General features: G+C 40.2%; 2 non-coding genes across 2 annotated transcripts; one reads left to right on the top strand and one right to left on the bottom strand.

The window, feature by feature from the left end:
- Window positions 1-4645: 4645 nt before the first annotated feature.
- Window positions 4646-4718, top strand: TRNAK-UUU (transfer RNA lysine (anticodon UUU)). Its single transcript has one exon. It is a non-coding gene; the product is annotated as a tRNA-Lys (tRNA).
- An 11088-nt stretch (window positions 4719-15806) lies between these two features.
- On the bottom strand, window positions 15807-15878 carry TRNAA-UGC (transfer RNA alanine (anticodon UGC)). Its single transcript has one exon. It is a non-coding gene; the product is annotated as a tRNA-Ala (tRNA).
- Window positions 15879-15992: the final 114 nt, after the last annotated feature.

Genomic DNA, 15992 nt, shown 5'->3' on the forward strand with positions numbered 1-15992 from the left:
GCACGTGAGTGGTGGTTTGCACACATCAAGACTGAAGTGTAGTGGGGAAACGTTGAGTTTCTGTTTTCAAACCTTTAACAGATTTAACAATTTGAAGGGGGGCGGGGAGAGGCGGGGGAGGAGGTGCGCAGAAGGAATAAAACTCCATCTAAAATTCTTAATAGCAATTCCTTAGAATTATAAACTGCGAGATGATCAGAAGTGACACCTTTGCCTTCTCTGAAGGCTCTCTTCTCTAAGTTACTAATAATGATAATTCAAGTTCGGGTACAGAAATATGAGCCAAGGACTCAAGTCTGCAATGAAGGAGTGGACATGACAGCATAAGAGGGAGCATCATTGTTTGATATATTTTAACCTTTTCCGTCTCAAAGATACGATGGTGCTTCCTCCAGGAAGAAAAGCCTGTAAGCTCAAACAAGAGATCCCCTGGAACAGAAGACACTGGAGACCGTAAGAGGTGGGAGGTAGGGAGGGGGAAAAGGATTGAAAAACTGCCTGTTGGGTATTATGCTCACCACATGGGTGACGGGTTCAATCGTACCCCAGACATCAGCAACACGCAATACACCCTTGTCCCAAACCTGCACTGTACTCCCTGAATCTAAAATAAAAGTTGAAATTAAAAAAAAAAAGCTCCCCCTTGTCAGAAAAGCCCCAAGTATTTTGCCTAAAGGTTGCTTGCTCTAAGCTCACCTTTGGATTGATCCAGAAAACAATCTGGGGCGATTTTTTGTGACCCTTTCCCCAGGTATGTCCCGTATGTTGATAGGGTAGGAAAGATTAAAAAAAAGAAAAAAACGAAGTTTGTAAAGTAAACCAATCACAGATTCCCTCAGTTTTCGCATCGTCTTGGCTTCGTGGAAATGACGAGTTACTGGGAAGAAACTATTTCATTTTTCCAGTGCCCAGTCCTATCTCTATTCCCCAGAGAGATGCATCTCTCAGCTCTAAACTTCTCCTGGATCCCTTGTACACCATTTTCTCCAGGTTTCTCCAGTCAAAACTCAAGAATTGTTTTAGGCCATATTTTGGGTGGTATATCCTATGTACACTAATTTATTAAGTAATGACCCATGTTTGAGACCACAGAACGCTAGTTCTGGGGCCGGACTAGATGAGTCTGGGTAGACCAAAGAAATGTCTTCTGCTGTTCCCTATGAAACTGATTTAGTTAAGTCCCTTTCTTTCTCGGAAAGCGTCCTATGAGGAGCATTAGATTGAATAATGGTTTCTGGTGTGATCCAGTTTGGGGAGGCTACTTGCTCTAGTCAATGCTGAAGAATCCAATTCCACTTTGGGCAAGATGCACTACCAGGACTTATGTTTCAACAGACTCAAACTTATTCACATGTTTTGAGGTTGTTCTCAGTTTTGGTTCCTCACCTTCTCACTAGTGGATTTTGTGCCCAAACAATAGCAATCCAAAATCTCAAAATCTAACAAATTTAAATAAACTGGCATTTTTTGTTCAGTCTGGAGGAGGAAAAGTTAACTGGCAGACATAGGCAGCAGATAGTAAAGTTGGCACAGTTAGTAAGGTTGGCAGACTGAGCAAAACCATCGAAATTTATTTATTTATTGTTATATTTATGTATTTATTTTTTCCTGCTCTTTGCAGAGCAGGGCTACCCTATAGAAAGTGTGTCCAAAGTAGCCTGAAATTTCTTTCTTCAGGAAGATGCTAAAAAGGATTGGCACTGAGATTTGAAAGAATAATGCTAAGAAACTATTAAATTGTATAAAATGTTTGTTTATACTAGTGATACCATTTCTTTTCCAAAGCCTTTCAGTGTTTTCTCTGATGCCTTTTGATTTTTATCTGATCTGTTCCAGGCAAGATTCCTTTAAATTTTTTAAATATTTCTAACAAAAGTATTTTGTGAGGAATCCAAGAGAGATTTGAAAGCATGACATTCTTAATCTCTCTATATCAATCTGTCTGGATAATTTCACTGAAGAAATGAATGGAGGAGGGTGTCTGTAGATAAAGGCCTCTATAATTGAGATTTGAAAAAAATAGAATTTATTTATTTATTTAGATGAAACCAGACAACTTTCCAAGCCCTGAATCAAATTGGGGGATGTATTAAACCTTTAGACAAAGGATCTCCCAATGTAGCTACTTTAGCCATTTTACAAAAACCCATAATGCATGACCCTAATGATCTTCTTAACTTTAGAATTTAGAAAACTCAACATTTCCTGTGAGGTGTGATCCAGTGTACAACAAACGTTCACTCACACACACAGAAAGAACTAAGATTTGCAGCACTTATGCTCTGGTTATTGACCTGACGTGTGTGTGTGTGTGTGTGTGTGTGTGTGTGTGTGTTGGGGATGGGGGCTACTGTGAAAGGAAAGGATAAAGAAAACTCAGCAAGTAAACATTTTCTACTCATATCTATTTACCATTCTTTTGTCTACATGTCTTTGAAAAGAAGACATACAAATGGCAAATATATGAAAAGGTGCTCAACACGTTTGATCATCAAATAAATGCAAATAAAAACTAAAATGAAATATTATCTCACCCAAGTTAAAATGACTTTCATCCAAAAGACAGGCAAGGACGTGGAGAAAGGAGAACCCTAGTACACTCTTGGTGGGAATGTAAATTAGTACAACCGCTTTGGAGAATAGTATGGAGGTTCCTCAGAAAACTAAAAATGTTACCATATATTCCAGCAATCCCCCTGTTAGGCATATACCCAAAAGAAAGGAAATTAGTATATCAAAAAGATATCTACACTGTCATCTTTATTGCAGCACTATTCACAATAGCCAAGATTGGGAAGCATCCTAAGTGCCCACCAACAGATAAATGAATAAAGTAAATGTGGTACATATACACAACGAGGTACTATTCAGCCATGAAAAGAATGAAATCTTGTCATTTGCAAAGTGGATGGAACTACATTCTGTGCGGGAAATGCGAGAGGGGAGAAGAAAAGACACATACACAATACCTTTAAGGGTAAATAACTTTTATCCCACGTAAATGGCAATGCAGATATAATAAACAAATGATACAATAAGCAAATTGCAATGGGAAGGGGAGAAAGGAAAAGATATATAGATAGATAGATAGATAGATAGATAGATAGATAGATAGATAGATAGATTTACATTCACCAGACTATGAAGGATTCATCACCACACCAGGAAGCAACAGCCCGGGCTCCAGAGTCGGCCACTCGTCCGTGCACAGAGAAGGAGAGGTCTCATGAAGCTCACAAGAGCCCTTCGCGACTGGGCTCAAGGAACAAGAAAAGGTCAACTTGTTTTTGCGATTGTCTGTTGTTTTTCAATAACTAACGTATAGGAATAGATTGGAATAGAGATTTCTCCGAAACAGCACTGGATGAACACCTCAAGGGGTTGATACAACCTGTTCAGGATTTGCTGACCATTGTTTGTGTCCATGTTCAATTGAGTTCAAATTTAATATGTAACTTTTCCTCCACAAACTAGAGGACATTATGTTAAGCTATACACAGAAAGTAAAACTTCACATATTCTTTCTCATTTGTGGAAGCCAAAAATAAAACAATTGAACTCATGGAGCCAGAGAGTAGAATGATGATTACCTGATGCTGGGAAGGGTATTGGAGGTGGCAGTGAGATGGTTAATGGATACAAAAATATAGTTAGCATGAATAAGATCTATCATTTGATAGCACAACAGGGTGATTATAGTCAACAAAAATTTATTGTACATTTAAAAATAACTTAAAGATTATAACTGGAATGTCTGTAATAAAGAAATGATAAGGTGTTGAGGCGATGGATGCTTCGTTTATCCCAATATGATTATTACACATTGTATGCCTGCATCAAAATATCCCATGTATCATATATATACATATATACACTATGCATCCATAAAAATTAAAAATTAAAAAAAGATCCATAGACGAAGAAAAAATATCTTCAAAAATAAAACAAGGAAAAAAGAAAGAAAAGATCCGTTATTAATTACTGCCTTTGTCTGTCTGTGTTTGGAGAACGAATATCTGGCAGAAAAATGCTTGCTGTGTTTAACATCACTATTTCTAAAACCTTTAGACTGTGACCAGCAAAAGCGGCACTAAATACTAAACCAAAAGACACTGTTACTCGCGGTTTTCCCTCTTTGGCCAGCCAGACCGCCGGTCTGAGGTCCACTTGCCAAAGTGATGCCTGGCTGGCAGTTTCATCCACCAACAGAAAGGGGTCCATTATAGAATGTTCTCTTGCATCTTCAAATTCTTCCTCCTTCGTCTCTCTTACCCTCTGCCTACAAAGGCTTCAAGAAAGACATACAAGACAATACTGAGGGATACGAACAAAAGTAGCTCCACTGTTGCCTCGAGAAGTTTAGGTTGCAGGTAATTGGCGAGAATGAAACCCTCTGTATCTAGCAACTCCGCAGTGCTTTGTGTAGAAGACGCCCCATCTCAGGTTACGAAAGTCTACAGAAAGGAGATGTTTAAAAAGAGAAAAGGAAAATATTCCTAGAGATTATAATGTCTCTCTTAAGCAGGGTCTTCGAAATGAGGATAATTCAAGTAACGTGATTTACAAACTGCAACATGAAACATAAAACGAACGGAACAAATGGAGAAATCTAGATTACATACTCCATGGGGTAGGACAAATGAGGGCCTGGATAGCTCAGTCGGTAGAGCATCAGACTTTTAATCTGAGGGTCCAGGGTTCAAGTCCCTGTTCAGGCGGATTGATTATCTGTTTTACTCTAGATCAGGAGTCCCCAACCTCCAGTAAACGAACCGGGTACCAGGCAACGCTGCAGGAGAGCCAGCGAAGCTTCATCTGTACTTATTCAGCAACTCCCCATTGCTCCTGCGACCGCCTGAGCTCCTCTTCCTCCCAGATAAGCGGAGGCGTCAGATTCTCATAGAAGTCTAAACCCTATTGTGAACTGCGCATGAAAGGGATCTAGATCGTGGGCTCCTTATGAGAATCTAATGCTTGATAATCCGTCACTGTTTTCCATCACTGCCAGATGGGACTGTCTAGTTGCAGGAAAACAAACTCAAGGCTTGCAGTGATTCTACATTATGGTAAGTTGGATATTTATTTCATTATATATTACAATGTAATAACAATATAAATAAAGTGCACAATAAATCTAATGTGCCTGAATCATCCCAAAATCATCCCCCCCAACCCCTGCTCCCTCATCCATGGAAAAAACTGTCTTTCATGAAACGGTCTCTGGTGCCAAAAAGGTGGGGAACTGCCGCCCTAGATAGTTTATACCAATTAAGCACAGGAAGAAGTTCAGATACTTGTTTGTACAGTGACTAAAACTTTGCTACTTTATGCTTTACAAATCCGGAATGATTTACATCATGAAATTACCAGCCCTAAGGGATTGCCTTAGTGAAGTTGTTTTCCAAACACCAGAATACAGAAATCTAAACTATTTTAGAGACTGTTGACCTGGAGATTTGCATTTTTATGTATTTTTTAGAGAAGCATCTCCTTCAATGGTTGACTTAAAACAAAATCAATCAAAATTTCTAAACTCTAAAAACAGAGAAAGAGATATTGAAAGCAACAAAAGAGACAAAACACCTTACCCATAGAGAAAACCAATTTGCATAACAGTGGGTATCTTATCAGAAATCATAGAAGTCAGAAAGAGTAGCACAACAGTTTTCAAGGACCGAAAGAAAAGAATTGTTAATTCTGAATTCTATATCCAGAGAAAATATCGTTTAGAACTGAAGAAGAAATCAAGACATTTTCAGAGCAAAGAAAACTAAGATAATTAGCTGCTAGCAGAATTATCCTTTAAAAAATAGTTAAATTTCTCCAGATAGAAAGAAATGATAAAAGAAGAAATAAATGACATCAGGAAAGAAGAAAGAACAAAGCGAAAAAAAAAAAAAAAAAAAAGGGTAAAACAATACATTTTCTTTTTCCTCTTGAGCTTTCTAAATTGTGTTTAACAGTTGAAGCAAAAAGTGTAACATGACCGGGCACGGTGGCTCAGGCCTGTAATCCTACCACTTTGGGAGGCCAAGGTGGGCAGATCATGAGGTGAGGAGATCAAGACCAGCCTGACTAACATGGTGAAACCCCGTCTCTACTAAAAATACAAAAAATTAGCTGGGCATGGTGGCACACACTTATAGTCCCAGCTACTTGAGAGGCTGAGGCGAGAGAATCACTTGAACCAGGGAAACGGAGGTTGCAGCGAGCCAAGATCACACCACTACACCCAGGGCTGGGCAACAGAGTGAGTCACTGTCTCAAAAAAAAAAAAAAAAAAAGTATAGCATGGTCCAATGTGGTTCTAAATGTATGTAGAAGAAATAATTTAAGACAATTATATTACAAGTGGGAGAGGCAAATTGACAAAAGGGGAGATAAAGATGACACATGTCACTTTAACTGATAAAATAATGATACCAGTACACAGTGATAAATTAAATAAATATCATGTAATACTCAGACAAATCACTAAAAGAGTTATATAAAGAGATCATTTAAAAACACTACAGATAGGCTGGGCATGGTGGCTCACACCTGTAATGCCAGCACTTTGGGAGGCTGAGGGGGATTACCTGTGGTCAGGAATTCGAGACCAGCCTGGCCAACATGGCGAAACCCCGTCTCTACTAAAACTACAAAAATTAGCTGAGCATGGTGGCACATGCCTGTAATCCCAGCTACTTGGGAGGCTGAGGCAGGAGAAAAAAAAAAAACAAAAAAACAAAACCACACACACACACAAAAATGTTACAGATAAATGACAATGAAATTCTAAAAAGTATACAAGTAGTCCACAAAGAAAGCTTTAATAAATAAATAAATACATACATACATATCCCCAGAACATGGCAGTAACAGGGTACAAATAGAAAACAAACTGCTAGATTTAAGCCCTAACATATCAATAATTACATTAAATGTAAATGGTCTAAAGGTACCAATTAAAAGACAGAGATTAACAGAGTAGATTAGAAAATATAATCCAACTACATGCTATCTACAAGAAACTTATTTCAAATATAATTATACAGACAGGTTGAAATTAAGAGTATAAAAATATATAACATTCAAATGTTAACTAAAAGGAAGCAAAAGTGAGTATATTAATATAATATGAGCTTTATTTATTTATTTATCTTTTTTTTTTTGAGATGGAGTTTCACTCTTGTCACTCAGACTGGAGTGCAATGGTGCGATCTCTACTCACTGCAACCTCTGCCTCCAGGGTTCCAGTGGTTCTCTTGTCTCAGCCTCCCGAGTAGCTGGAATTACAGGCATGTAACCACCGTGACTGGCTAATTTTTGTGTTTTTATTAGAGATGGGGTTTCACCATGTTGGCCAGGCTGGTCTCGAACTCCTGACCTCAGGTGATCTACCCACCTCGGCATCCCACAGTGCTGGGATAACAAGCGTGAGCTACCACGTCTGGCCTAATATAAGGTTTAGAACAAAGAAAAATTTTAAAAATCCACCAAGAAGGCATAACAATCCTAAATATGTATAAACCAAATGCAGTTGAAAATATGTAAAGAAAAAAAGAATTTAAAAAAAAATAGACAAATCCACAATTACATTAGAGACTTCAACACTTCTCTCATAATAATTGATAGAACAACTAAACAGAAAATCAGCAAGGATATTGAAGAACTCAAAATCATCTTCAGCTAACAGAATTCAGTCAACATTTAAAGAAGACTCCACACAAGAAAAGCAGAACACACAGAACACAGGTCAAGATAAAACATATCCTGGGCCATAAAACAAACCTCAAATTTAAAAGATTAACTCACACAGTATTATCCCTGACCACAATGAAATCAAACTAAAAGTCAATCACAGAAAGACAACAGAAAAATATCCAAACACTTGGAAAATGAACAACACACTACTAAATAGTACACAGGACAAAGAGAAAGCCTTAGTAGATATCAAAAAATAAATTAACCTGAATAAAAATGAAAGTACAATATATCAAAAATTTCAAGACAACCTAAATGAAACACTGAGAGAGAAATGTATACCACTAACTGCATACATTAGAAAAAAAAAAAAAGTCTCAAGTCAGTCATCTAAACTTTTATTTGAAGAACCGTGGTGGGGAAAAAAGCAAAATAAACCCAAAGCAAATAGACAAAAGATAACAATAAAAATAAGAACAAAATTCAATGAAATGGAACACAAACCAAAAAAGAAAAACAAACAAAAAGCTAGTTCCTTTAGAAGATCAATAAAAGAAGACCTCCAGAAAGACTGAGAAATTTTAGGAAGAGAGCTGACACAAATTACCAATATCAGAAATAAAAAGAGGATATCACTGTAGACTCTGCTGACATCAAAAGGATATGTTTTTGGATGATTTCCTTTAAAAAATTTTGCCGGGCGCTGTGGCTCACACCTGTAATCCCAGCATTTAAAAAATAATTAGCCATGCATGGTGGCGGGTGCCTGTAATCCCAGCCACTCGGGAGGCTGAGGCAGGAGAATCGCTTGAACCGGGAGGTGGAGGGTGCAATGGGCCGAGATAGCACCATTTCACTCCAGCCTGGGCAACAAGAGCGAAACTCCGTCGCAGAACTTTTTCTCCCCCTTGTAAGGTCGGAGCGTTCCCAGGCACCTCAGGAAACATTTCTCTACTCTAGGTTTATCCGGCCTCGCATCTCTCCCCAACTGGCCCCAGCCTCAGCCTATGCTGCAGAAATGTTTAAAGTCGAGCATGTAGAGAAGGAAAAAAAAAAAAGGAAAGTGATGTGGAAATTAAAATAGCAACTGCATATGAATCTCAACATAGTGCTTAAAATGTGCATAAATGAGACTAGGATTTCCCTGCACTTTTGTGAAAACTTCATTTAGAAATAAACGAGAGAGAAGGTGGAGAGGAGCCGAGAAGCAGCTGGTGGGGAAAGGGAAGAGGCAGGCTAGGTTTAAAAAATGAAGGAGGAAAAGCATCCTCAAGATTATTCGGAATATATATATATATAATATATATAGTATATCCTAATAATATATAAGGATATATTATATCCCAATAATATAAGTAAATAATAATATATAACTTATTAAATAATAATATAAATATATTTTATAATTATTTATTATATAATATTAACATAACACATTATTAATATAATATTTTATATATCATATGTAGTATGATATATCCTAATATATAAAAATAATATTAGGATAAGGGAATACTATTGTTGTGGTAAACTGAGGAACGGAGAGACTGATATGGGAGAACAGGAGGATATTTATTTTAAGGTACGCAGCCACTCAGTGGATTCACATCCAAAAAATTGAGCACTGGCCGGGCCTGGTGGCTCACGCCTGTAATCCCAGCACTTTGGGAGGCCAAGGTGGGCAGATTACCTGAGGTCAGGAGTTCGAGAACAGCCTGGCCAACATGGTGAAACCCCGTCTCTACTGAAAATACAAAAATTAGCCAGGTGTGGTAGCACACGCTTGTAATCCCAGCTACTCGGGAGGCTGAGGCAGAATTGCTTGAGCCCGGGAGGCGGAGGTGACAGTGAGCCAAGATCGTGCCACTGCACTCCAGCCTAGCCCACAGAGCAAGACTCTGTCTCAAAACAAAACAAACAAACAAAAAATGCTGACCATTGAACAAAGACAGAGCAGGAGTTTTTATAAGCCAAACAAAGGCAGTTAATCATACAGTGCTTAACCTGTGGCCTTGCAGCTTCGTCAAAAGAAAAACAAGAACTGACTAAATACAGACATTTGTAAAACAGTTATGCTTAAGAAGCCAGGGAAAGGAGTAACAGTACAGGAATTTGCCTTTCTTTTTTTTCCCTTCAACCTTGCTCTTGGGTGGGGTGGGGGAAGGGCGTGTCTGGAACCCATTCCTTTGGCCTTGGCTTTTTGGAAAGTGTTATCTTGTAACTGTCCTTGAAGTGAGCTGCTAGGCAGAGGAAAACTTGTTTCCTTTCCTTTTAACCCTTTTCTGTTGCTTTTCTTGGAGTGAATGAATGCATATTTATTTTTAAATTTCTGCCTTACTATGAATAACTCTTTACACACAAACTTGACAATTTAGATGAGATAGACTAATTCCTTGAAAAACACAAATTAACACAACTAACTCAATATGCAATACATTTTTTATAACCCTGTAACTATTAAGGGAATTAAATTTGTAACATAATTAAAAAAAAATCAGGAATCTGGCTGGGCGTGGTGGCTCACGGCTGTAATCCCAGCACTTTGGGAGGCAGAGGCGAGCTGATCACCTGAGGTCAGAAGTTCGAGACCAGCCTGGCTAACATGCTGAAACCCCGTCTCTACTAAAGATACAAAAATTAGCTGGATGTGGTGGCAGGCGCCTGTAATCTCAGCTACTTGGGAGGCTGAGGCAGGAGAATCGTTTGAACCTGGGAGGCAGAGGTTGCAGTGAGCCAAGATCACACCATTACACTCCAGCCTGGAGGACGAGACTTCGTTTAAAAAAAAAAAAAAAAAAAAATCAGGAATCTTCGAATCCAAGAAAAGTTCACTGAAGAATTCTAAGAAGTTCTTAAGGAGGCCAGGCGCGGTGGCTCATGCCTGTAATCCCAGAACTTTGGGAGGCCGAGGTGGGCGAATCATGTCAGAAGATCAAGACCATCCTGGCTAACACGGTGAAACCCCGTCTCTACTGAAAATACAAAAAATTAGCTGGACGTGATGGCAGGGAGCCTGTAGTCCCAACTACTCGGGAAGCTGAGGCAGGAGAATGGCATGAAACCGGGAGGCAGAGCTTGCAGTGACACTCCAGCCTGGGCAACAGAGAGCGACTGTCTCAAAAAAAAAAAAAAAAAAAAAAAGCTTAAAGAATTAAAACAAGGTCTACACAATCTATTCTGAAAAAACAGAAGAGGACAAAAAACTTTCTATTTATCTATGAAGGTAATAGTATCCTGATGCCAAAACCAGGTAAATACAGTACAAAACCATGAGTATTGGTGCATAAATACTTACCAAAATATTATCAAATAGAATTCAGAAATATATAAGAAGCATTATACAGCATGACCAAGTGGGGTTTATTCCAGAGACGTAAGACTAGGTAAATTTAGAAACAATCACTGCAATCCACCATATTAACAGGCTAAAAAACAAAATCACATGATCATATCACAGTAGAAAAAGCATTTGTCAAACTTCAATAGCTACTCGTGACAAAAAGTCTCAGGAAAATAGGAATAGAGAACAGCTAACACTGTACATCACGGTAAAAGACAGAATGTGTATTAGTCCGTTTTCACACTGCTATGAAGACACTACCTGAGACTGGGTAATTTTTTTTTTTTTTTAAGGTGGAGTCTTGCTCTGTCACCGAGGCTGGAGTGCAGTGACCTCCTCTCGGCTCATTTCAACCTCCGCCTCCTGGGTTCAAGCAATTCTTCTGCCTCAGTCTCGCAAGTGGCTGGGACTACAGGCGCAGGCCACCACGCCCTGCTAATTTTTGTATTTTTAGTAGAGACGGGGTTTCACCGTATTGGTCAGGCTGGTCTGGAACTCCTGAACTCATGATCCACCCGCCTCTGCCTCCCAAAGTGCTGGGATTACCGGCATGAGCCACTGTGTCTGGGTAATTGATAAAGGAAATAGGTTTAATTGAGTCACATAGCTGAGGAGGCTTCAGGAAACTTACAATCATGGCGGAAGGGAAACGGGAAGCAAGGACCTTCTTTACATGACAGCAGAAGAAGTATGAGCAAAAGAGGAACTTGCCAAACACTTATGAAACCATCAGATCTCATGAGAACTCACCCACTATCACCAGAACAGCATGGGGGAAGCCACCCCCGTGATCCAACTACCTCCCACTAGGTTTCTCCCACAAAGTCAAGGGAATTAGAATAATTATTTAAAATCTAGGAGGAACAGTCTACCTGATTTCAAGACTATTTCATTACATTGTTGTATTCTTGTACTATTGTATTATTACTACAGTAATTAAGACTGTATAGTATTGGCAAGGAGATAGGCACGTGGTTAATAGAGAGAATGGAAAAATAAACCCAGACAAATATTCTCAACTGGTTTTTGACAAAGTTGCCTAAGTAGTAATACCATGAAAGAAGAGTAAGTCTCATGCCTTCACGAAAGTGAACTTAAAATGGATTGCAGATATGAATATAAAATGTAAAACTATAAAACTTTGAGGACAAAATATGGAAGATAATATTTCCAATCTAGGGCTAGACAAATAATTTTACAGTTGACAGTGAAACATGATCCAGAGATCTTGTAAAAGCTGGTTCTTTTTTCCTCCTTTCCTCTCCTGCTATGTCAGTTGCTTTGGCTGGTACAGAGGCTGACCAAATAGAAATAGAAATAAGAGAGCACTAAAGACAATGAATTGGGTCATGTTTTTACTTTTTATGTGACAAAGAAATGACAGAATTGGTGGCCAGGTGCAGTGGCTCATGCCTGTAATCCCAGCACTTTGGGAGGCCAAGGAGGGCAGATCACCTGAGGTCAGGAATTCAAGACCAGCCTGGTCAACATGCTGAAACCCCACCTCTACTAAAAATTAGCTGGGCATGGTGATGTGCGCCTGAAATCCCAGCTACTTGGGAGGCTGAGTCAGGAGAATCACCTAAACCTAGGAGGCAGAGGTTGCAGTGAGCCAAGATCAGGCCACTACACTCCAGCCTGGGTGATAGAGTGAGACCCTGTCTCAAAAAAAAAAAAAAAGAAAGTAAGAAAAGAAAAGAAAGAAATGAGAGAAAAGGAAAGAAAAGGAGAAAGAGAAAGAAAGAAAGAGAAAGAAAGAGAAAGAAGAAAGAGAAAGAAAGAAAGAAAGAGAAAGAAAGAAAGAAAGAAAGAAAAGAAAAGAAAAAGAAAGAAAGGAAAAAGAGAGAAAGAAAGAGAAGGGAGGGTAGAATGATAAGAAAGGAAAGAAATAAAATTGGCTCAAAAGAGTCTCCTGGCTGAAAAGAACTCTGGTAAGTTCTTCTACAGGAAAATCAGAGTCTCTTGTGTGTGACCACCAAAATCATCTAAAATGTTGACGGTGTCAAAGAGATAATAAATCCATCCCCACCCCTGATGTAAGGCAAATACAAACCTCACTGGCTTTCCTAGGTGGTTTGAGTTTTTGATTGAGAATAGGCAGGGAACCCCGGGAACAACTCTTCGTCCTCAGCAGGCCTCTGGCCCTGGACCCCCTTCTTAAACCTCTAGAACAGTGCTTCTCAAACTTTAGCATCAGCGGCTGGGCGCGGTGGCTCACACCTGTAATCCTGGCACTTTGGGAGGCCGAGGCGGGCGGATCACGAGGTCAAGAGTTCGAGACAAGCCTGACCAACATAGTGAAACCCCGTCTCTACTAAAAATACAAAAATTAGCTGAGCATAGTGGCGCGCGCCTGTAGTCCCAGCTACTTGGGAGGCTGGGGCAGGAGAATCGCTTGAACCTGGGAAGCGGAGATTGCAGTGAGCCGAGATTGCACCACTGCATTCCAGCCTGGGCGGGAGGGCGAGACTCCGTCTCAAAAAAAAAAAAAAAAAATTTAGCATCAGAGTCACTTGAGGGCTTATTCAAACACAGGAGGCTGGACCCCACCCTCACCCTCAGCAATTCTGATTCAATAGATCTGAGGTTGGGCCTGGAATTTGGCATTCCGCTTGTAGCACCCTAATCCCTCACCCCTTACTCTCTTGTGCAGTGTCCACTGTGACTAACATGCCACTATTTGCTTAAAGTGCCTAGAGAGAACCAGTGGATAGAAGGGAAAAGAAGTATGAAACGAAAAGAAAATGTCTGCATTACCTTCCTTCAAACAAAAAAAATGTGTCTTATAACAAACATGTGGTTTGTCCCTGGGGCAGACGGCCAGTCTTCAGCTAAGCAGGTTTCACTAGACAATATCCCTCCTGTATGCTCGTTATGGATATTTTCACTGAACAAAAGAATCAAGAAGTAAGGACAGCCTAGCCTGATAGAGTGTTAGACTGGTGGACTGATGACAAACATAGTACTCTGTTGCCTCTCAAAGACACTTTTGATTCAACGGCAAACATATACACAGAGGACAGCAGTTTTGAAACATGCAGCATTGGAAACCCCTAAAAGGTGTCATCAGTAGACAGGATTTCCTGGAGTTCCCTCGTCATACAAAGCAGATGTGACAGGATTGACAGAGAAAGAAAAAATAATTTTTTTTTTTTAATCAGAAGTGCCAACACACCTGCAATTTACTCATCTTTACTTTGCATCTATTTTCCATTGTGGCAGAAAAGCTTTCTCTACTTTTTCATATGGGGCCTCTGTTTGCTGTTAACAGAGGTTTCCAGGCAATGTTTTATGTTATGTTATATTTTATTTTATTTTGAGACGGAGGTTCTCTCTTGCTGCCCAGGTTGGAGTGCAATGGCGAGATCTCGGCTTATGGTATGAGGCCACCACTTTTCCTGTTGTCCTTCTCAGTTTCTCCCCAACCTCCCCTTTTCCCTAGTTTATAAAACAGGAGAAAAGTGAGAAAGCAAAAAGTTGGAAAGAAACAGAAGTAAGATAAATAGCTAGACGATCTTGGCACCACCACCTGGCCCCGGTGGCTAAAATAATAATAATAATATTAACCCCTGACCAAAACTACTGGTGTTATCTGTAAATTCCAGACATTGTATAAGAAAGTACTGTAAAACTTTTTGTTCTGTTAGCTGATGTATGTAGCCCCCAGTCACGTTCCTCACGCTTACTTGATCTATTATGACTCTTTCACGTAGACCCCTTAGAGTTGTAAGCCCTTAAAAGGGCTAGGAGTTTATTTTTCGGGGAGCTCGGCTCTTAAGACACGAGTCTGCTGACGCTCCCGGCCGAATAAAAAAACCTCTTCCTTCTTTAATCTGGTGTCTGAGGAGTTTTGTCTGCGACTCGTCCTGCTGCAGGCTCACTGCAATCTTCGCCTGCCGGGTTCAAACGAGTCTGCTGACTCAGCCTCTTGAGCAGTTGGGATTACAGGCGAGCGTCACCACGCCTGGCTAATTTTGTATTTTTAGTAGAGACGGAGTTTCTCCATGTTAGTCAGGCTGGTCTCGAACTCCCGACCTCAGGTGATCGCCCCGCCTCGGCCTTACAAAGTGCTGGGATTACAGGCGTGAGCCACCGAGCCCGGACCCCAATGTTTTATTTTAACGAGGAGAATGGAGTGATTGAGGCAATACAGGAAAATGAATCAATCGTATGGAATATCAGTAGGGAATGTGTTGATCCTTATTGATTTCGCTCCTTCCGTGTTGAAGACCTCTAATTCCCCGGCAGTCTTCTTTCGGTTGTCCAGCGTCCTGCCACTCCCGTCTCAAGAGGCTGGAGAGCCACATTTTCTCAGCTTTGGATCGCACTTGTGGCTGTACTCTCTACGCAGGTCGACAGGGAGAGAAATCAGTGGACAGATGCTTTGACTCTGGATTTGGCTCAGAAAACAAAAACAACGACCAAAACGAAATGCCCGGGGGGCGCTTTTCTGCCTTTCTTCTTCTCAGCCTTTCCTTCTCTTTAATCATAGTGCAAAATCGAAGCCAAAGTGAGCCGCCTGTTGATGTGCACGCTTTTGTTTACTTTCAAGAGACCCTGTTGGGACCTCATTCTTCTTTCTCCTCTTCCTTCTGCCGTCGCAATCGCCTTAGGTGATGTCGAGGCTTACGGTATAGAGATGGGAGATAAGTGAAGGCAATGCATTGGTTTACGTTTTTACTCTCTATACGTGCAGAAATAGGATAGAAAAAGGTGAGGAGGCAGAAGGCTATGTTGCTTGAGAATTACGTTTGAGCACTGCCAGAGCGAAACCATCATTTGGAGGTGCCGGGGATCGAACCTGAGGCCTCACACATGCAAAGCATGTGCTCTACCACTGAGCTACACCCCCCTCCTGAAAGACCGTTTTGTAATAATTTTCAGGTGGTAACTTTCATTTTCTGAGACTGGCTCCGTGAGCATGCTGGTAGTAGTGGTTAGTATCATGGAGCGCCTGCAGCTGCTC

Source organism: Pongo pygmaeus, chromosome 5, assembly GCF_028885625.2.
Source record: "Pongo pygmaeus isolate AG05252 chromosome 5, NHGRI_mPonPyg2-v2.0_pri, whole genome shotgun sequence".
Taxonomy (NCBI): Eukaryota; Metazoa; Chordata; class Mammalia; order Primates; family Hominidae; genus Pongo; species Pongo pygmaeus.